Source organism: Carassius carassius, chromosome 26 (genome assembly GCF_963082965.1).
Source record: "Carassius carassius chromosome 26, fCarCar2.1, whole genome shotgun sequence".
Lineage (NCBI taxonomy): Eukaryota > Metazoa > Chordata > Actinopteri > Cypriniformes > Cyprinidae > Carassius > Carassius carassius.
Window position 1 is genome coordinate 21,025,486 of NC_081780.1, and position 21,892 is coordinate 21,047,377.

The following is a 21,892-nucleotide window of genomic DNA, read 5'->3' on the forward strand; positions in this document are numbered from 1 at the left end:
TTTCTTAGTTGTGCTTGGCAGTTGGAATTTCTTGACTTTTGAAAAGTCCTAAAGTCTCTATGACATTCTAATAAACTGCCAGCAATATTTCTTGAAATGCCCTTCAAATTATGTTTTGTCAATTGTGTTGCTAGTGTAGATCCTTTGGGAAGCTGACAGATTTATGCAGCTATAAACAATGAACATAAAGAGCATAAAGTCCAGTGCATGTCTACCTAGTTCAATTTCAAGTCAGGTTTGTGAGAGAATACAATTCTATGAAAACAACAACAGATAAAGACCAAGATCAAATTTAGATTTTACAGGCTATGAATATCCTTTCAATTCTTCACAATACAGTTAGTTATAAATTGAACTGCACAAAAACTACAGATTTACAGATTTAATACAGTAAAATGTTTTATTCATAGCCACACAACAAACATTGAAGAAAGTTTAAAATGTGAATTATGCACAGACAGTTACCCCCGAATTCCCATTAATTGAATACATTACTCTGAGTTTTGATTATTGTTGTTATTCTTATCATTATTTTATATTTCTACACACACACACACACACACATATATATATATATATATATATATATATATATATATATATATATATATATATATATATATATATATATATATATATATATATATATATATATATAGTAATTAAATGCAATATGCTAGAAAGCTTCTATGCCTACTGCCCGATATGCTTTTAATATATTACTCTGTTTAACTATATATATATATATATATTATATATATTACATAAGATGTACCCAAACATCCCTGATAATGGAATATTAAGGAAAATAATTTATTATTACAGAACCCTTTTGTGTTGTTTGACTAAAAACATTGTGGTTGAGTAATTGTCCAGTGTGAATAATGTCATGTTGTGATATGACACAAGCCCACTCCACTTAAGTCCACCCACATACTCTACAGCACAGTAATCACACAAAACACTTGAAAAAGCTCTTCTGACTCCATGTACCAAAACACATAGAAGCACATACAACATCTTAAAACACACAAACAAAGCTCATTTATATCACATGCCTTATAGTGACAAACCAAACTTCTTAAAGTTTTGCTTCTGACAACATGTTGTTTTCCCTGGACAGAGAACACGTGTGTGTCTTATACACACACACACACACACACACACACATATATATATATATATATATATATACATGTAATTCTGTGAGGGTTTATGGTTTTAGTATTTACAAGTATAACTAGCTCAGTATAAAATCAATACAATTGTCTATGTTAATCTGTATGTATGATATATGATTTTGTAAAAATAAAATAAATAAATAAAAATAAAATTATATTTATATTTTACTGGTTGGTTGGTTGGTTAATTTAATCACTGCTTATAATAATTGATATGATATATGACCATACATTTCATGATACTAGAGATACTGATGTGTTGAAGGGCTCTCAGCAGAGTCACATGGTGTTTATAGAGTAGCTTCAGAAAAAAACAAAAAGAAACAAAAAAAACTTTTTCCAAGATGGCAGCATCATCCATCATCATGTACCTCGAGGGCTGTATTCACCAGCTGAGCAATTCTTCCCAGATGAATGGGAATGCTGGTGGATAGCTTTTCAAAGTATTATAGACCTGGCTGAAACCAAGTGTTGTCAATCCTTTAAACTCAGCATTGACAGATAAAACAGCCATGATTTTATGGTTTTCCAATTCTTCCCAAAGACGTTCAATAGAAGTAGTTTAGGCAGTATAATGTAGATCATATGCAAATGTTTTTCCTAAAAGCACGTCAATAAATACTGACCTTAGTTGTGCAGCAAAAAGAGATGAATTTCTACCATTCCATTGGAGATTTCCCATAAAGCTGTCTTTAATCTGCTTTGCATCATTAAATGGAGGTCACATTAATGCTGCAGAGTCCAGGGAAAATAAGTCGATGTGGACGCTGCCATTTCAATCTTAATATAGATTACACAGCTCATCTGCCTTCCATAGGCGCATGTAGGCGGCAGTAGTTGACAGGCTTGGCAGAGTCAGAGCACTCTGAATCATATTCATATCAAATGTCTTTATTTTATTCTTTTCTACAGTCTTCTCAAAACAAGTTTTGTGTCCACCACAATAACAAAGTCATGAAAATACATAAATGAGAGGACACTGTTTATTGTCCGCTCACATAGACCGAATACTTCTGCAGGCAAACTTATAGTGGAGTTTCCAGTTAAAGCAGATGGGGACTATGGGGAAACAAGATTTGAAGAGTTGTATAGTGCCACCTAGTGGATATAGTCAAAACTTCAGTAGACAATGTGAAAGTGACATGACATACAGCCAAGTATGGTGACCCAAACTCAGAATTTGTGCTCGGCATTTAACCCATCCAAAGTGCACACACACAGCAGTGAACACACACTCAGAGCAGTGGGCAGCCATTTATCCTGCAGCACCCAGGGAGCAGTTGGGGGTTCGGTGTCTTGCTCAAGGGCTCCTCAGTCGTGGTATTGCTGGCACAAGACTCGAACCCACAACCATAGGGTTAGGAGTCAAACTCTTTAACCACTAGGCCACGACTTACCATGTACAACGCATTCAGATTTTACATAGATATTTAAAATATTTGTTAGTAAAACAGAAACATTAATTAATGTGTGTGTGCGCATTTTAATGGTATCAGTTGTTTTCAATTTATTCCGAAGAATATAAAGATAGCCTGCTTACTTAAATAACGTTCAGTTGATTTTAGCCAATCCTTGCCTACATCTACTTAACTCTGACTAGCCAGCTACTACTACAAATTATGAATACATTGGTTGGCTACATTCATGTTTTTGTCACCTAATTATTATAAGAATATTAATTTATGAATATATTTTTAATTATTTTTAAGATACAAAAGGTTGTCAATTTGTTATGCAACAGAAAGTGGTAATCATCAAAATAATAAAAATAAAAAAGGTATTTTGTATAACTGCCATCTTTCAAATGGAAGGGCTATGTGTAGATTAGCTATCATGTTCATTAAATCAACACAACATGCAGTATATGAAAACCAGCATATACATAAAGTCTGGTCCACTGTGCTACTTATCATCTGTAAATTATCTGAAGACAAGCACTGCCCCAACAGTTCATGTTCTTATTCAACCTCAAACCTTACAAACATAACTTGCTCCAGGGAAATCTGTATACCTAACTTCCGGAATGTTTTATGTCATGTCAGATAATCAGATTGGAGACTGTGATTTTACACAGCTCTTGTCATTTTTTACATGGCATATGCAGTATTAAATGCTCTTTGAATAGACTGTGGGTGTTCCCTGGGTTGACTAGCTTTGATTGCAAATAAATGCACAGACACTATTTAACTGAACAGAGATGACATAACTGAATCCAATGATGAACTGCCTTTAACTCGCATTTTTTGCATTATTGACACTGTTTTCCTAATGAATGTTGTTCAGTTGCTTTGACGCAATGTATTTTGTTTAAAGCGCTATATAAATAAAGGTGACATTGACATTGACTAGCTGATGCTGAAAAGGGGACAAAAATAAAATAAGGATTACAGACATTTCATGCAGCATTTTTGCACATCGTTCCTCCTATTACAAAAATGGAACATTTCTTAAAATCATGACATACAGGAATTGACATCATTTAAAAAAAAATGTTACAGCATGGCAGTAAAAAAGCTAATAATCTCTTACAATGTTCTTAGTTTTTACACATATTTAGTATTAGCTGCATTCATCAAGTTCAAAAATGCAACCCTCTCATTTTAAGAAATGATTATGACCAAACAAATAATTGAATTTAATTTAATTAAAGGGAAATAAACATTAACAACTACCAATCAATTTTAAGTCACAAACTCTAACCCCTACTAAGTGAGTTAAATTTAATATGTTTTAAATGTGTCTACTTAATTTCTAGAGGTGTTCCTCAGGTTTTGGTTCTCGGTCCACTTCTCTTTTTAAGGTATATGTATCCCATGTCAGATTATTTGGCAGCATGTCTTAAATTTTAAATTTAAGAGACACCCAAATCTAAATTAGGTATGTTTATATATGCACTAATTTTCCTCAGTCGGAATGAATCCAATCCAATTTCAAATTCTGAAAGTTTTGTTTATATGAACCCTAAACGCTGCAATGCAATTCACATTTTCTTATACATGTGCATTACACCTATTCCAAACGAACTTTAATGCATGCTTAATGCTTTACCACCGCATGGACATAAACACATTCATCTGATGTAACACATATGCAAACATATGCATCAACGCACTCTGCACTCTGTTGATCTAATTATTTCAACTGTATACCTCTCTTTTCAATCCATTGAAATTTAATTTGATGAATTTCAGTCATAATGCTTGAGTTGTTTACATGAAAGCATTCAAAATCTGAAGTTTTCATTTATTTACATTTGAATTTGAATGTATTTACACTGACTTCATTTTTGGGAGTTTCAAATGCCAGGAGCTCAGTGGATGCTATGGGCTTTGGTGGACATGTGCCTTCTGTGCTGTCAGAGTGTTTATGTGCATGTGTCCACTGAAGCAGTGTAAACTAACTAGAATACTCAGTGAAGCAGAATTTGACAACAAGAGTCTCATGGGAGAGAGAAAAGGACATTTTTTTTATTTTTTACCTCTGTGATGTAGATATTTTTGACCCATATATATTCAAATCTGAGATTGTGTACAATTAACGTAAAAGAATCACTTAAACTGAATCAAAACTGACCATATTATTTTATGAATGTCTATTGTGTCTTTGACTATGGTCTGAAAATATTTCAACAGTGATGTAGCACAGGAATTGTTGCTGTATCATGACAATGTAATTTTTGTAATTACCCGTCTTCAGTGCAAATATTGTGAGAATTTCTTCAATCATAGTTTGCAACACCTATTGTAGATTGTAGACTTAAAAGCACACATGAGCAGTGCTTCACAGAGGTCCCCTCTGGCAGCTGGAACAGCTGTTCTCATCCTGAAATAAGGGATTTCTCTTTTTGTGAAGATGAATGAGATGACAGCGTGTAAGAACATTGTTCTCTAAAGACTCAGTGACCCGAGAACAAGTGAATAAAAGAGAAACACATTACAGTACTATTGTGTGGGCCTGGGCTGCTTTCATGTAGAATAATATTTGTGATAAAGAATTTGATACAAAATAGGATAACAATCACATTGTGTTTTATGCACTTTATGAGTATTTATAGCTGGAAAGGATTATTAATAACTGGCATCTACCAAATAGGGCCTCTGATTTTCTGTCTTGAAAGGAGGTGCTAAATCTTACAGAACATATTGGTCGCCAAATTCAAGAGGTACTATATTCGATATTTTTTCGAGTCTCCAGTCTCTTCGGGGGCATCAGTTCATATCCCACCACTGCAGTACAGCCTTTCTGTGTTCCTGTGGCTCAGTGGTAGAGCATTGCATTAGCAGCGCAAAAGGATGTGGGTTCGATTCCCACGGAGCATGATAGGTAAAAAATGTTAGCCCCAATGCATTGCAAGTCACTTTGGATAAAAATGTCTGCTAAATGCATAAATTACATTTTTGTTTAAATTATATTTTTTCCTACAACCCTGAACCTGTTGGTCAGCAACTGCCAATAAACTTCAATTTATGAAAGCAATAATACACATTTGCAGAAGCTGGGCACAAAAAGGTGACATTGTTCTCCTCACCCTTTATAACCATCAAATATCAAAAGAAAACTTTTTTTTTTCTTTTTTGATAAATTAAGTACATTCAGCAGAACACATCTCCAAAAGCTCTGATGAGCAATATTACAAACTGCAGTAACATATGCTAGTCAAGCATGTAACGAATGATTGTTAACCAACCGTTAATTAAAAATATTCTATCCATAATGAAAAACACTGATAGATATTTTAAAGTGAGATTTCAGGTACGAACCCAAATATGCTCTGACTTTGGGGATCCCACTGAAACCTTAAAAAATGTCACAGAATTACCACTTTCTCACTAGCATCTTTATTTTTCCTGTTTAAAACACTAAAGACCAGATTTACTAACAGCTTTCAACAGCACAAACTATCTTTTTGCATTAAAATAGTAGGCTACTGTCGGTATTTATTAAAAACGCGCAGTGAAGAATAAGCGCTGAAAAGGTGTGGACACAGTTATTTTTGTGCCTGACCTCAGGGCCGGCTCTAGGTTATTTGGTGCCCAAGGCGAGAGAGCTGAGTTTGACAGCTGCCTGTCAGAGTGACTCAGTCGTTTTTTAGGATTGTAAATCTAGTAAAAGAAATGGACAAATACAAGCAGTGTGTGGACAGTGCACAGTAAAAGTGTACAGCGTGTGCGCAGCTTTCATAATACGATACATACATTTAATTAACTTTTTTTTTTTTTTTTTCTGCAATTTTGCGCCCCATCCAGCAGATGGCGCCCCAGGCGGCCTGTCGGCAAAGCCGGCCCTGCCTGACCTTATTGAATAGGAGAGAATATTTAGGAGTTTCCCTTTCAGATGCAAAATTTATGGGAGGAGAGTATTAAAATGAAACATGCACCACAATTTACTAATGTTTGCGCTCATCAAATTACTGGTCTCTGCACCATTATTTAACACCCAAAATAGCATGTCTGTAAGTAGATCACCCGCACCTGCTTATTTGCAACTACGCTATTTTGCGGTGCGTTTGGTATATTGTGTTGGTCAATATGTAAATGAGATATTGCATCTGTGTTCTTTAATTTGCACGTTGTCAGTTCCACGCTCATCTGCGCCATTTTGGAATTGAACTCTCGCGCTAATTTGACCTGTTAATAAATCTGGCCCTAAGCCTGATCATATCCAGTGACATGCAGGTTAAGCTTTAAAAAAATAAATATTTATATATATTTTAATAAATATTCAGTTTTTAATACAAAATTAGATGTGCCATTCCATCTGGCACCGATTACTTGTGAGACTTTTTTGGATTATTTTGTCCAAAAGATCTCGGACATTAAAACTACAATCAAACTTAGTTTGTTTGATCCTTCTATTGTTCCGCCACCATTTGTTACATTTGACCATTTTGAAATTATCTCTTTGCAGTCACTAGCTGAGGTAATCAAGCAGTCAAAACTAACTGACTGTTCATTAGACATTATTCCAGCTAAATTGATAAAGGAAGCATTTGATGTTCTTGGCCACAGTATTTTAGTCATTATAAACAATAGTCTTTTAACTGGAGTTGTTCCTAAACATTTTAAATATGCTCTTGTCCAGCCCCTTTTGAAAAAAAAAAATAAGATAGACCCTGCTGTTGTATTAAATTATTGGCTAATCTCGAATTTACCTTTTTCGTCCAAGGTTTTGGAGAAGGTCGTTTTGAATCAAATAAATAGCTTTTTGATTCAGAACGATATCTTTGAAGTTTTTCAGGTTTGGTTTTAGGGCTTTTCACAGTACTGAGTCTGCCTTGATCAGGGTTTTAAATGATTTGCTGACTGCAGTCAACTCAGGGTCTTCAGCAGTTCTTGTTTTACTGGACCTTAGCGCTGCGTTTGATACCATTGACCATGACAATTTTACTCTCACGTCTAGAAAATGTAGTAGGAATTCAAGGTAAAACACTTGCATGGTTCAAGTCTTTTCTTTTAAATAGAACCTTTTCTGTAAATATTGGTCGAGATCGTTCACAACCTGCTTCTCTGCTCAGTGGGGTTCCACAGGGGTCCATTCTTGGCCCAATCTTGTTTTCTTTGTATTTGCTACCCCTTGGGTCAATTTTTAGCAAGCATGGAATCCCCTTTCACTTTATGCAGATGATATGCAAATTTATCTCCCTCTAAAAAGGACAGCAAGAACCAAATAGAGTTGTTGTGTAATTGTATACATGACATTAAATCATGGTTATCTTTACATTTTTTTAACTAAATGAAGAGAAAACTGAAGTCCTGTGGTTTGGAGTTCTAAATAATCTTGATGATCTGGGTTGATTTAGCCCCCATTTTGTAAGCCATTAGTCTGGAATTTAGGTGTTCTTTTCGACAGTGATCTCAGGTTTGAGAGACAAATTTATTCTGTCGTTAAGTCTTGTTTCTATCATTTGAGATTAATAGCGAAAGTGAAACCATTCCTGTCCACTCGTGATCTCGAAAAGCTCATTCATGCATTTATATTTACAAGACTAGATTACTGCAATGCGCTTTATGTCGGCATAAATAAGTCACTAATTAAACGCTTACAACTAGTTCAAAACGCCGCTGCGAGACTTTTGACTGGTACTCGTAAGCGAGACCATATTACCCCAGTATTGAGCTCTTTAAATTGGCTACCGATTGACTACAGAATAAATTTAAAAATTAAAATTTTTGTTCATAAATCACTGCATGGTATGGCTCCGTTGTACCTGGCAAATCTTATTGAGAAATATGAACCAAAATAGTCCTTGAGGTCAGCTGACCAGTTGGTTTTAACGACTCCAAGAACAAAGCGGAGAAGTGGAGATCGAGCTTTTGTAGCGATAGCTCCTAAACTCTGGAATGATCTACCACTTTCTATCAGATTGGAATGTACATTTACTGTTTTTAAACATAAGCTTAAATAATACCTCCTAGCTCTAGCATTCAATGGGGTATAGTAGTTGCTTTTGTAGGTTATCAAACTGAGGGGTTTATTTCATTATTTATATGTGGTGTTAATGATGTATGTTTTTATGATTGCTTATGTGTTTGTACAGCACTTTGTTCAATGACAAGTTGTGTAAAAGTGCTTAATAAATAAATAAGGAAGGAAATTTAGGTGCTGGGGGTTTCTTCAAGCCTGAAATTTGGATCCAGGAAAGTATTTCAGATTAAGTGATAAATGAGGAAAGGGACTGGCTATAAATAAGAAAATTAGGAATGTAGCTGAATGCAGGAGAAGAAGATCAGAAGTGTATCAATGAGTGACTGGGGTGTGCAAGTGTGTCCCCGATGTATCAGGCCCGCAGGCCTTCTGCGTATGCTGTGCAGGATTACACTGATCCAACTTAATACTTAAGACCAAGGCATCATTCATAACTACAGCCACCATCTGGCACCGCTGCCTACCCGACCAGCCCATCAGATTATCTTTGAGGAAGATTCCAAGAGCGGGTGTGTGCCGCACTCTCTAATATTTCAGATTGGTCAGCATCAGTGTGCACTGTTTGGCTGGCCTCAAAACACACCCATGGCTAAATTATTTAATTGTGGTGGTGGTCTGTCACGATCGGTGTTACGGAAAACACAGGAGAGAGAACCAATTGCGAGTACGTCTTTAATAAGGGGGTAATCCAAAGAGAATACACAGTCCAGGCATGAGTCGTAACCAAAAACATCCATCCAAACATAAACCAAACGAAGACAAGGCAAGGGCAAGAACTGACGGACATGAATTAATATACAACATTAAACAAGGACTCCGTGACTAAGACTCAGACAGACCAGGTATAAATACACAAAAGGATTATGGGGAAACAGGAGACAGGTGGGGAAACAATCAATTAACTAAACAAGGAGGAAGGTGACCAAATAAGGAGACAGGAAGTGATAATATGATAAACACCGTGGGAACTGAGGACACCTAGTGGGAACCCAGGGAACACAACCCAGACACTGTGACAGTACCCCCCTTCTACGGAGTGGCTCCCAGACGCTCCAAGACAGACACAAAACAGAGACCAGGAGGGAGGAGGACCGGAGGAGGTTCAGGGGGAGGGACGGAGGGCCAGACTAACAGAAAGGAACAGGGACAGACATTAACACAAAAACAAAAGGAAAAAACAACATGAAGCCCCCCAGGGCGGAGCAGACGACCACCACACCCTTGTGGTCAAGGCCAGAGTCCTCCAGGGCGGAGCGGAAGACCACCACAACCGTGTAGTCAGGGCAAGCGCCCCCCAGGGCGGAGCAGAAGACCACCATGTCCGTGTGGTCAGAGCAGAAGCCACCCAGGGCGGAGCAGAGGACCACCACATCCTTGTGGTCGACGCCAGAGTCCCCCAGGGCGGAGCGGAAGACCACCACAACCGTGTAGTCAGGGCAAGCGCCCCCCAGGGCGGAGCAGAAGACCACCATGTCCGTGTGGTCAGAGCAGAAGCCCCCCAGGGCGGAGCAGAGGACCACCACGTCCTCGTGGTCGACGCCAGAGTCCCCCAGGGCGGAGCGGGAGTGGCCTCGGGCACCGCATCGGGAACGGGCACCGCCTCGGCCTCTGGAACAGCATCGGCCACCGCCTCGGCCTCTGGAACAGCATCGGCCACCGCCTCGGCATCGGGCACCGCCTCGGCCTCCGGAACGGCATCGGGCACCGCCTCGGCCTCCGGAACGGCATCGGGCACCGCCTCGGCCTCCGGAACGGCATCGGGCACCGCCTCGGCCTCCGGAACGGCATTGGGCACCGCCTCGGCATCGGGCCCCGCTTCGGCATCGGGCACCGCCTCGGCCTCCGGAACAGCATCGGGGACCGCCTCGGCCTCCGGAACAGCATCGGCCTCCGGAACGGCATCGGGCACCGCCTCGGCCTCCGGAACGGCATCGGGCACCGCCTCGGCCTCCGGAACGGCATCGGCCTCCGGAACGGCATCGGGCACCGCCTCGGCCTCCGGAACGGCATCGGGCCGGAGGCATCGGGCATCGGGCTCCGCCTCGGCCTCCGGAACAGCCTCGGCCTCCGGAACAGCCTCGGCCTCCGGAACAGCATCGGCCTCCGGAACAGCATCGGCCTCCGGAACAGCATCGGCCTCCGGAACAGCATCGGCCTCCGGAACAGCATCGGCCTCCGGAATGGCATCGGCCTCCGGAACGGCATCGGGCACCGCCTCGGCCTCCGGAACGGCATCGGGCACCGCCTCGGCCTCCGGAACGGCATCGGGCACCGCCTCGGCCTCCGGAACGGCATCGGGCACCGCCTCGGCCTCCGGCACCGCCTCGGCCTCCGGAACGGCATCGGGCACCGCCTCGGCCTCCGGAACGGCATCGGGCACCGCCTCGGCCTCCGGAACGGCATCGGGCACCGCCTCGGCCTCCGGAACGGCATCGGGCACCGCCTCAGCCTCCGGAACGGCATCGGGCACCGCCTCGGCCTCCGGAACGGCATCGGCCTCCGCCTCGGCCTCCGGAACGGCATCGGCCTCCGGAACAGCATCGGGCACCGCCTCGGCCTCCGGAACGGCATCGGGCACCGCCTCGGCCTCCGGAACGGCATCGGGCACCACCTCGGCCTCCGGAACGGCATCGGCCTCCGGAACGGCATCGGGCACCGCCTCGGCCTCCGGAACGGCATCGGGCACCGCCTCGGCCTCCGGAACGGCATCGGCCTCCGGAACGGCATCGGGCACCGCCTCGGCCTCCGGAACGGCATCGGGCACCGCGTCGGCCTCCGGAACAGCATCGGGCACCGCCTCGGGAACGTCCTCTGGGCTTTGAGGAACGGTAGACGCCTGTCTCCTCCTCCTCCGCCCTCTATGATGGCGAGTCGGTGACACCTTGTCTGGAGACTCAGGCGTTGAGTCGGCCATGTTGTGCTGTGGCTCCAAGCTGGCGGCCATCTTGTACTGTGGCTCTGGGCTGGCAGCCATCTTGTGCTGTGGCTCTGGACTGGCAGCCATCTTGTGCTGTGGCTCTGGGCTGGCAGCCATCTTGTGCTGTGGCTCTGGGCTGGCAGCCATCTTGTGCTGTGGCTCTGGGCTGGCAGCCATCTTGTGCTGTGGCTCTGGGCTGGCAGCCATCTTGTGCTGTGGCTCTGGGCTGGCAGCCATCTTGTGCTGTGGCGCTGGGCTGGCAGCCATCTTGTGCTGTGGCGCTGGGCTGGCAGCCATCTTGTGCTGTGGCGCTGGGCTGGCAGCCATCTTGTGCTGTGGCGCTGGGCTGGCGGCCATCTTGTGCTGAGGCGCTGGCTCAGCAGCCCTGACGTTGACCGTCTTGGGAATCTCTAGAATCTTGGACAGCGTAGCAAAATAATCCAAGAATGAGTCAGCGGCCTTCTTGGGCGTTGGCGCTGAGCTGGCGGCCATCTTGCACCGTGGCGCTGGACTCGCGGCAATCATGGGCAGTGGCGCCACCGTGGCGGACGTGCGCTTCCTCTCCTCTCTCCGTCCGCCATGGTGAGACGGTGGCTCTGATCCATCCCACACGAGACCCGGGTCGAAGGGAGGCCATGGTTGAGAGTGATGCTGGGTCTCCTCTCGACCACTCCCTCCTCGGCGACCTCCCCTGGTCCCCCGGAAAACCACCAGGCGAGTTCCCTCAAAACCGTCTCTCTCCCGCTCTATGGCTGGGGATGAGACATAGGCAGACATACCGCTGGTTCTTACTGTGACGGAGTCCTTCTGTCACGATCGGTGTTACGGAAAACACAGGAGAGAGAACCAATTGCGAGTACGTCTTTAATAAGGGGGTAATCCAAAGAGAATACACAGTCCAGGCATGAGTCGTAACCAAAAACATCCATCCAAACATAAACCAAACGAAGACAAGGCAAGGGCAAGAACTGACGGACATGAATTAATATACAACATTAAACAAGGACTCCGTGACTAAGACTCAGACAGACCAGGTATAAATACACAAAAGGATTATGGGGAAACAGGAGACAGGTGGGGAAACAATCAATTAACTAAACAAGGAGGAAGGTGACCAAATAAGGAGACAGGAAGTGATAATATGATAAACACCGTGGGAACTGAGGACACCTAGTGGGAACCCAGGGAACACAACCCAGACACTGTGACAGTGGTCAGTGCACTTATCTGTCGCACAATTGCACTGATCTGCACTGAAATAAGTCATAGGCTAGCTTGTTTAATGGGTCAAAGCTCAGAGGGGATACTGTATTAAGTCTTACGCTGCAGAAAATCATTACATTTTCAAAATTAATGTCATGTATACCAGTAAAAATATTACTTTTTTTTTTTTTTTTTTTTTTATCGCATGAGATAAGACTTGTTTTCAGACTGTATATCTTATGTTTATTTTTGCTACTTCTTGCTTCTGTTTTCTTTTTTTTATTAAATTATTTCATTTTCTTTCTTTCTTGTAAAGATGGACATTTCAGAATGTGAGCAAACTTTTATAGGATTCAATGGTGGTGTCAAGTTTTTAATTAAAACAAGTTCCTGGAAATGTTCACCTGATAGAAAGGTCATGGTTCACAAATGCTTGTATTTTTACACAGACACACACAAACTGGTGAACATCAACTAAAATCCTTTGTTCCAAATCAATTCCCACTGTAGGTCATGTACTTGCCATCAGCTTATAGCTGTCTATAGACAGAATTATATGTCCAACAGGGGAAAAAAAGAGAATTTCAAAGAGAACTTTAAAAGATGATGACAATAATAATAATAATGTTTTTCTTTTTAAATATTTCTCTGTCACAGATCCCAAAAGAGGAGCCATAATCATGACAACAGACTCTTCAGACCTTCTGAAAACCTCTGCAGAAACCTGTGCCTTCAAACCCTGTGTATTTATCGTTTTTTGTATGGGACCAGCATATGATAACTGATACTGCACTTCTGACAGACACCTTTATGAACTGAATAGGTAAAAGTAAAGGTGTTTTTTGAAGCCATGGAGTTTGTGTAGAAAAAAAATTTCTAAGAGGGAATTAATCCCACTCTGTCCAATATCAGCCTGTTTTAGAGTGACGTTCATGTGTACGTAGATTTTGGATAACTATGTTCAGTTGTTTTTTTTTTTGGTTGTTGTTTTTTTTAAAGCTTTTTTCCTGATGTATATTTTTCTAAAACAATATTATTCTCCAACAAAACAGACACCTATGAACACTGAGAGATAAAATACTGTTAGGCAAAGAAAATCCCTCCTTTCTTAGACAGGGGAAAAGCCATAGTACCTCTCATCAACAACAGTGATGGTGTTTAGAATGGCATTTGCTGAAATTGTGTGTCACATATGTGTGCACAATAATTTTATTTGCTGTATACTTGAGTGCTTATCTAATATTATAATATAAGAAATAAATATTTGTATTAGTGCTGTCGAACGAATAATCACATCCAAAATAAAACATGATGTATGTGTGTGTACTGTCCATTTATTATGTATTTCTAAATACATACACATATAGTATATTTTTCAAAAATATTTACGTTTATATTTATAATCTTATAATTTATACTATATTTAAAATATAAACATAAATTATTTTTCTTATATACATGCATGTGTGTGTATTTATATATACATAATAAATATACACAGTACACACACATTTATTCTGAAATTAAAAACATTTATTTTGGATGTGAATAATCGCGATTAATCATTTGACAGCACTAATTCATATATATATATATATATATATATATATATATATATATACATACAGTACAGACCAAAAGTTTGGAAACATTACTATTTTTAATGTTTTTGAAAGAAGTTTCTTCTGCTCATCAAGCCTTCATTTATTTGATCAAAAATACAGAAAACAAAATGTAATATTGTGATATATTATTACAATTTAAAATAATTGTTTTTAAATTTATTTTACTTTAAATTATAATTTATTTCTGTGATGCAAAGCTGAATTTTTAGGATCAGTATCACATGATCCTTTAGAAATCATTCTAATATGATGATTCATTATCAAAGTTGGAAACAGTTCTGCTGCTTATTATTTTTTCAGAACATGTGATACTTTTTTAGGATACTTTGATGAAGAAAAAGTAAAAAAAAAAAAAAAGAAGCTATGTTTTAAAAATATAAATATTTTGTAATAACAATATACACTACTGGTCAGTAATTTGGGGTCAGTAATTTTTTTTCTTTCTTTTTTTAAATAAAATAAATACTTTTATTCAGCAAGGATGTGTTAAATTGATAAAAAGTGATAGTAAAGAAAATATATTATTAGAATATATATTATTAGAATTTATTTTTATTTTGAATAAATGCAGTTCTTTTTAACCTTTTATTCATTAAATATATTAGACAGCAGAACTGTTTCCAACACTCATAATAAATCAGAATATTAGAATGATTTCTAAATGATCATGTGATAGACTGGATGTTACATGTGACACTGAAGGCTGGAGTAGTGATGCTGAAAATACAGCTTTCCATCAAAGGAATAAATTATTTTTTAAAAGTATATTCAAATACAAAACTATTATTTTAATTTGTAATAATATTTCACAATATTACTGTTTTTTTGTATTTTTGATCAAATAAATGCAGGCTTGATGAGCAGAAGAAACTTCTTTCAAAAACATTAAAAATAGTAATGTTTCCAAACTTTTGGTCTGTACTGTATATATATATATATACAGATTGATACATATATGATTGATTTTATTTTGGAATATATTCTTCAAAATATGCTTTTTTTTCCCAAGGGAAAAGAACATGTTTTGATATTTGGATCCAATTTGTATTAATTTATAAACATATTATTATTATTTATATATCTTTATTCATTATTTATAATTTGTATCCTTATTACCATGTTTCAAATCAACAGCTTTTATGTATTTACTTAATGTGTGCTTTTTCAAACAGTATGTTTAGGTTTCAAAATGCACATGTAATGAAAGTATATTGTACTTTGCTAGGAAATGTAAAAATGTTAGTTCCTTCACATCAGTGAAGTCTAAGGCACTAGCCATGCAAGGCCTAATGCCGAAGTTACAGCCAAAAAATAAATCAAATATGTTACTCAGTATATTAATCACAGGCATAGAACACGTCATATTTTGTCATTAATTCAGTGTAGTAAATTTATTTACAAATTAAATAATGTTCGGTTGTGTCAACTGTGTTGCTCATGTTAACTATGTGACCCTTACTGTCAACTATTACGTTTTGTACTATATGTATATAAGGCTTTTTTTCAATGAATTAAATGCTGCTTCTGACATGCTATAAAGTGCATTCTATATTGCCATATGTAGGACCTTTGAAAATGGACTATATTGCAGAATTCTGATAAAATATGTTTCTTTTCCTACGGACCATGATGAGAATACCATGCTTACATCTGCAAACAACACCAAATTCAGTCTTAAAATGATCTGTTTCTTGAAATATAACAAGCAGAATAAAAAGCACCTATTTACTGCAAATCCGCATAGATGTCTCTGTAAGAGAAAAGTACAGAGGCTTTGAAATACATTATGGATTATTTCTGAATGCTTGATTACTTGCAGTAAAGAACACTTGTGTCCCTTCAAGCTGATGTCTTTCTACCAGTTGGCCTGGATGTGGCTACTAAGGATACAGTATGTCATCTGTTGCTAACTTAAGACTCTAACAGAAGTTTATTTAAGATGCTTTTTATTTAATTTTTTCTCTTCATTTTCTGATGTGTACTGTATGTTATGACACATGTACAATATTTCCAATATTAAACCACCTTAATGAAAAAATTACTAAATCATGTTTTGTTTTATGGACAGGACCAATTTCACTGAAAGATAGAGATTCATCTCTTATATAGTATGATAGTATGATGTGGATCATTGAGAGGTTGTTCATTTTGGACTTTGGCTACAGTATCACATTAACACATTAGAGGTGAATATTGTTGGGAAAAAAGCCTTTGAATACATGTACGGGTATGAAATTGTACTGTAATTTATAGAAATGCAGGACCAAACTAATCTAATTTATCTGAACAGATGTTTTTTGCCAAATCATAGTCATGTCTATGTAAACAAAAAATGTATTTGTTACTTTAAACACACTTCTAGATCAAGTGTTGCTTATTCTTTTCTGTTAAGAGAAATATATATATATATATATCTCCCTGAGCTATAGTTTAAAAGGTCATATTTGTTATTGCCCTAACTAAAACTTTCAAAGATGTCACATTTTTCATAATGTCTCTGAATAGAGCTTGCAAAGCTAACAAACAAAGCTATCAAACCGAATGAACATGTCTATATATAGCTAGATTGTTTCTCTTACCTTTATTGTTACACTGTTATAATATTATTTATTGACATGCTAAAGTACTCTGAATATCAAATTTGTGAAATACTTTAAAGTAAAAGCTTCAAAATACCATAACACATCAAGACATTCAGAGTTAAATTTTGTGAAGAAAGTATTGCTATTTTGTTACTTTGTTACAATATAATTATTAATTTGCTTACAAATTTTCGTTTTTTTATACTTAGTAACAATGTTTAAGAGTTGTTTGTTGTTACTATCCTATATGTGCCATGATTGATTTACAGATATTGCAACCCTGTGGTGACAATCTGAATATTCTGATTAAGTTGAGTCAAATTGAATCAAGTAATGTGTATTTTTTATCTATATTTATATCCTTTGGCTTTGTAAGTGAGGACCACAATTAATTGCTCTTATAATTATTTATAGCTCAGAATGGTTGAAAATGGCTGCTGCTATTTAAATTTCCTCAAATAATTAGACCTTCACAAAAGGACACAGGTCCCACCACATTGTTTTGGAGTGCTGTTGTATAGAGGAGATGATTTTTAATGCCTTTATTCTACAATGAAAGTAGAGAGAGACAGGTAAAGTACTTTACTACAAATCAAAGACAGGTTTGGAGCAACATGTGATTTTAATTTGTGTTTTAATAATTTTAAAATATTTATTTTAGTCATTTTAATTTTGGGGTGAACTATCCCTTTAACATTAGGACCCAGAAAATAAATATCAAAAAACATAACAATCGCCTGTTAGTCAGACAAAAAACTGAACCCTAGAAAAATCAGAATGTGTGAAGATCACAGGGAACATAAAACAATGATTGCTGAATAGCCACAAATTTAGGACTGTGTCATTAATCTGTGGGGTACAAAATTAAAACGAAATTTATATTAAGATCAGATCATCAAGCTTTAACTACACTAGAGGAACCCAAATACTGACTGTACCACTTAGCCTATATTAATGTTTGATCATTCTAGCAGTAAATGAAATCAAGGATTATGAGGATGAGAGGGTTTTTCATGTGCTACTTTACATGTAAAATGGTTACATTACCTACAAATTGAAACTCACTTACACATTACAGACACTGATTTCTTACAGAGTGTCATAGAGTTGGGTTTATCAGACCCCACATGAAATCATGTAGATGACCCAGGGTTTGACCTGGCAAGCACATCAATGGATAAAAAAACAAAATAAATTCCGTGGCAAAACAGAGGAACAAATAGAGACATCATTAGCATAGCTGCTGTTACAACAAACTAAAATTAATTAGTTTAACCCAAGCTAATGTCAGGTGTTGCTGAAATGAAGGACCCAGATGCAGTAGAAATGCAACAAGAGTTTTATCCAGTGATAATTCGAACTGCTGAATTCCAGATCCACAATCCCAGAACTCAATAGAGGAGATCAGAGTCCAAACAGATATGTTCCAGGCGAGCGGTAGTCAGTATCAGGCGATGGTCATTAAAGATGATAGCCCAGGCAGATTTAGAGAGATCCACAAATCTAGATAATAATCCAGAGCAAACAATGCAAAAGTCCCGATGAACAGACCACTGGTCAAGGAGCATAGACAATCCAGACAGCAGTTGAAATAACTGAGCAGAAAAAAAAGAGAAACTGAGAAAGAAAATACAAAACTATAACTGATGAATCAAAACAAGAAACGCATAAAAAGCATCAACAACAAAACACACTGGCAAAGACAAAGAGAAAACATGAGATTTAAATAAGGAAAAAATAAATGAGGAAATGACAAACAGCTGAGAACGCATACACAACCGCGCTGATTGCAAAGCGCAATCAACTGAATGCGGCTGGCACGCGCAAGTGAAAAACAAAACAAATCAACACGTACACAACCACGTCGATCGCAAAATGCGAACAGCTGATCTTGGCCGGCACGTGCAAACAGAAACAAAAACAAAGGCTCCAGCAGGAGCGAGAGACAGATCAAACCTGAGCCCTGACAGCTAAAGAATAATAATGCGCATTTGATCAGATACAACTACAGTCACTATGAGATGCAGTATTCGAATGCTTGGCAAAAGAGATGTGTTTTTAATATAGATTTAAACCGAGAGAGTGTGTCTGAACCCCAAACATTATCAGGAAGGCTATTCCAGAGTTTGGGAACCAAATGCGAAAAAGCTCTACCTCCTTTAGTGGACTTTGCTATCTTAGGAATTACCAAAAGTCCAGTGTTTTGTGACCTTAGGGAGCGTGATGGGTTGTAGCGTGGTAGAAGGCTAGTTAGGTACGCTGGAGCTAAACCATTTAGGGCCTTATAGGTAAGTAATAATAATTTGTAACTGATACGGAACTGAATAGGCAGCCCGTGCAGAGACTCTAAAATTGGGGTAATATGATCATATTTTCTTCACCTGGTAAGGACTCTAGCCACTGCATTTTGGACTACCTGTAGCTTGTTTACTGAAGATGCAGAACAAACACCTAGAAGTGCATTACAATAGTCCAGTCTAGAGGTCATGAATGCATGAACTAGCTTTTCTGCATCAGAAACAGGTAACATGTTTTGTATCTTGGCAATGTTTGTAAGATGGAAGAATGCTGTTTTTGTAATGGGAAATATGGTTTTGAAAAGACAAGCTGCTGTCTAATATAACACCCAGATTTTTGACTGTAGAGGAAGTAGCAGTGCATCCGTCTAGTTGCAAACTGTAGTCTACTAGATTTTGTGTACTGATTTTTGGTCCAATAAGTAATATCTCTTTCTTATCCGAATTTAATAGGAGAAAAATATTGGTCATCCAATCTTTTACATTTTTGACACACTCTCTTAGCTTAGATCATTTAGAAGTTTCATCTGGTCTCGTTGAGATATATAGTTGAGTATCATCAGCATAACAGTGGAAACTAATCCTGTATTTTCTAATAATATTACCAAGGGGCAACATGTATATTGAAAATAGAAGAGGACCTAGGACAGATCCTTGTGGCACTCCATATTTTACTGGTGATAAATGAGATGACTCCCCATTTAAATAAACAAAATGGTAGCGATCGGACAGGTAGGATCTAAACCATCTTAGAGCCTGCCCTTGAATACCTGTATAGTTTTCTAAACGATCTATGAGTATGTCACGATCTATGGTGTCTAACGCAGCACTAAGATCAAGTAAAACAAGCAATGAGATGCAGCCTTGATCTGACACAAGAAGCAAGTCATTTGTAATTTTAACAAGTGCAGTTTCTGTGCTATGTTGGGGCCTGAAACCTGACTGAAATTCTTTATACAGATCTTTTTTTTTTTTTGCAGGAAGGAGCTCAATTGAGCAGATACAACTTTTTCTAAAATATTAGACATAAATGGAAGATTTGAAATGGGTCTATAATTTGCCAGTTCACTAGGATCTAGTTGTGGTTTTTTCTGTAATGCCATCAACTATATTTTGACTGTAATTGTCTATATGTGGTTTTGAACAGAAAATGTACTATTTTGTTAATTGTGTGAGGTAGGTGTGTTGCTGTGTTATAGCTCCTCTTGTTAAAGCTGTTCTTATTTTATTTTTTCTCTAGAATCTTTATCTTACTATCACTCTCTGTTTTTTAAAGTGGTAAAATATAACTTAATTCACACCATATTTCTGATATTATCGATCAATCTTATCAGATTAACTTTGATCGTTCACTTTTATTTTATATCCGCGAGTGCAGTACACCTGCAAAGCGTTAGCACTCGTTAGCTTGTCATTAGCGTTTTCATTCGAACCTATCGCTGTTATCTTTTCTCCTCTCCCTCGCTCTAGTTTTTCACAAGTTCATCAAACAACCGCAGTAAGAATATTTCATCAAGCACGGTGAGTAATGGCTTCTCCCGTCATTGTTACTTGCACCTCTTGCCACATGTACAGTTTATCTATCTCTGTTGCTGATGAGGGATTCACATGTGATAAATGCAGGGAAATAGTTAGGCTGACAGAGAAGATTTCAGAATTAGAGACACGCATCCAAACTTTAATTGAGGACAGTAAGAATGTTAGGGCTCTAGATACGGCTTTGGATGCGTCTAGCTCAGGGATTCCTGTACATTGTTCGGTTCCGGAAACAGAGCCCCAGCAGCAGGGCAACTGGGTGACGGTGAGGCAGCGTAGTTGTGGGTCAAAACACCGCTCTTCTGTTCCGATCAAAACATTAAACAGGTTCTCCCCACTCAGTGATGCACCCACTGAGAAACCTGATGAAAGTGCTCTAGTTATTGGTGATTCTATTGTACGGAACGTGAATATAGAGACACCAGCCACCATAGTCAAATGTTTACCGGGAGCCAGAGCGCCTGACATCTTGGCAAATTTAAAAGTGCTGGCTAATGCTAAACGTAAATACAGTAAGATTGTTATTCATGCCGGCGCTAATGATGTTCGACTTCGCCAGTCGGAGATCACTAAAAATAACATTAAAGAGGTGTGTGAACTTGCAAGCACGATGTCAGACACTGTAATATGCTCTGGTCCCCTCCCTGCTTACCGTGGTGATGAGATGCATAGCAGATTGTCATCACTCAATGGCTGGATGTCTAAGTGGTGCCCACAGGATAACATAGGTTTCATAGACAATTGGACGAGCTTTTGGGGCAGACCTGACCTGTTTAAAAGAGATGGTCTTCATCCCTCCTGGGGTGGCGCCACTCTTCTCTCTAGAAATATGGCAAATAGTCTTAGTGTTTATACTTGACTAACTGGGGCCCAGGTCAGGAAGCTGGCTAAACCGACCGTCTGCTAGCTGCCTCCCGTCACAGAGGTCAGTTAATTCTCAGCACATAGAGACTCTTTCACGTAGATATCACACTATAGAGACTGTGCCTGTTTCCCGAACTAGAAAATACAAAAAACGTCCAAACCAAGTTAAGATTAACAATTTAATTGAGGTTCAACAAATAAAAAAACAGAAGCAATATGGATAAACAAATGATAAAGCTTGGCTTATTGAATATCAGATCCC

General features: G+C 38.8%; 1 protein-coding gene and 1 long non-coding RNA gene across 2 annotated transcripts in view; both read left to right on the top strand.

The window, feature by feature from the left end:
• The window catches only part of LOC132106315 (uncharacterized), a 329,308-nt gene that overhangs the window by 184,901 nt on the left and 122,515 nt on the right, over positions 1-21,892 (top strand). The gene's annotated exons all lie outside the window — the stretch shown is intronic.
• Positions 1-21,892, top strand: part of LOC132106313 (uncharacterized) — a 77,403-nt gene that overhangs the window by 46,690 nt on the left and 8,821 nt on the right. Inside the window, exon 2 of the long non-coding RNA XR_009424110.1 lies at positions 13,384-13,549. This is a non-coding gene — a long non-coding RNA (uncharacterized LOC132106313). The remainder of the gene's footprint in view (positions 1-13,383; positions 13,550-21,892) is intronic.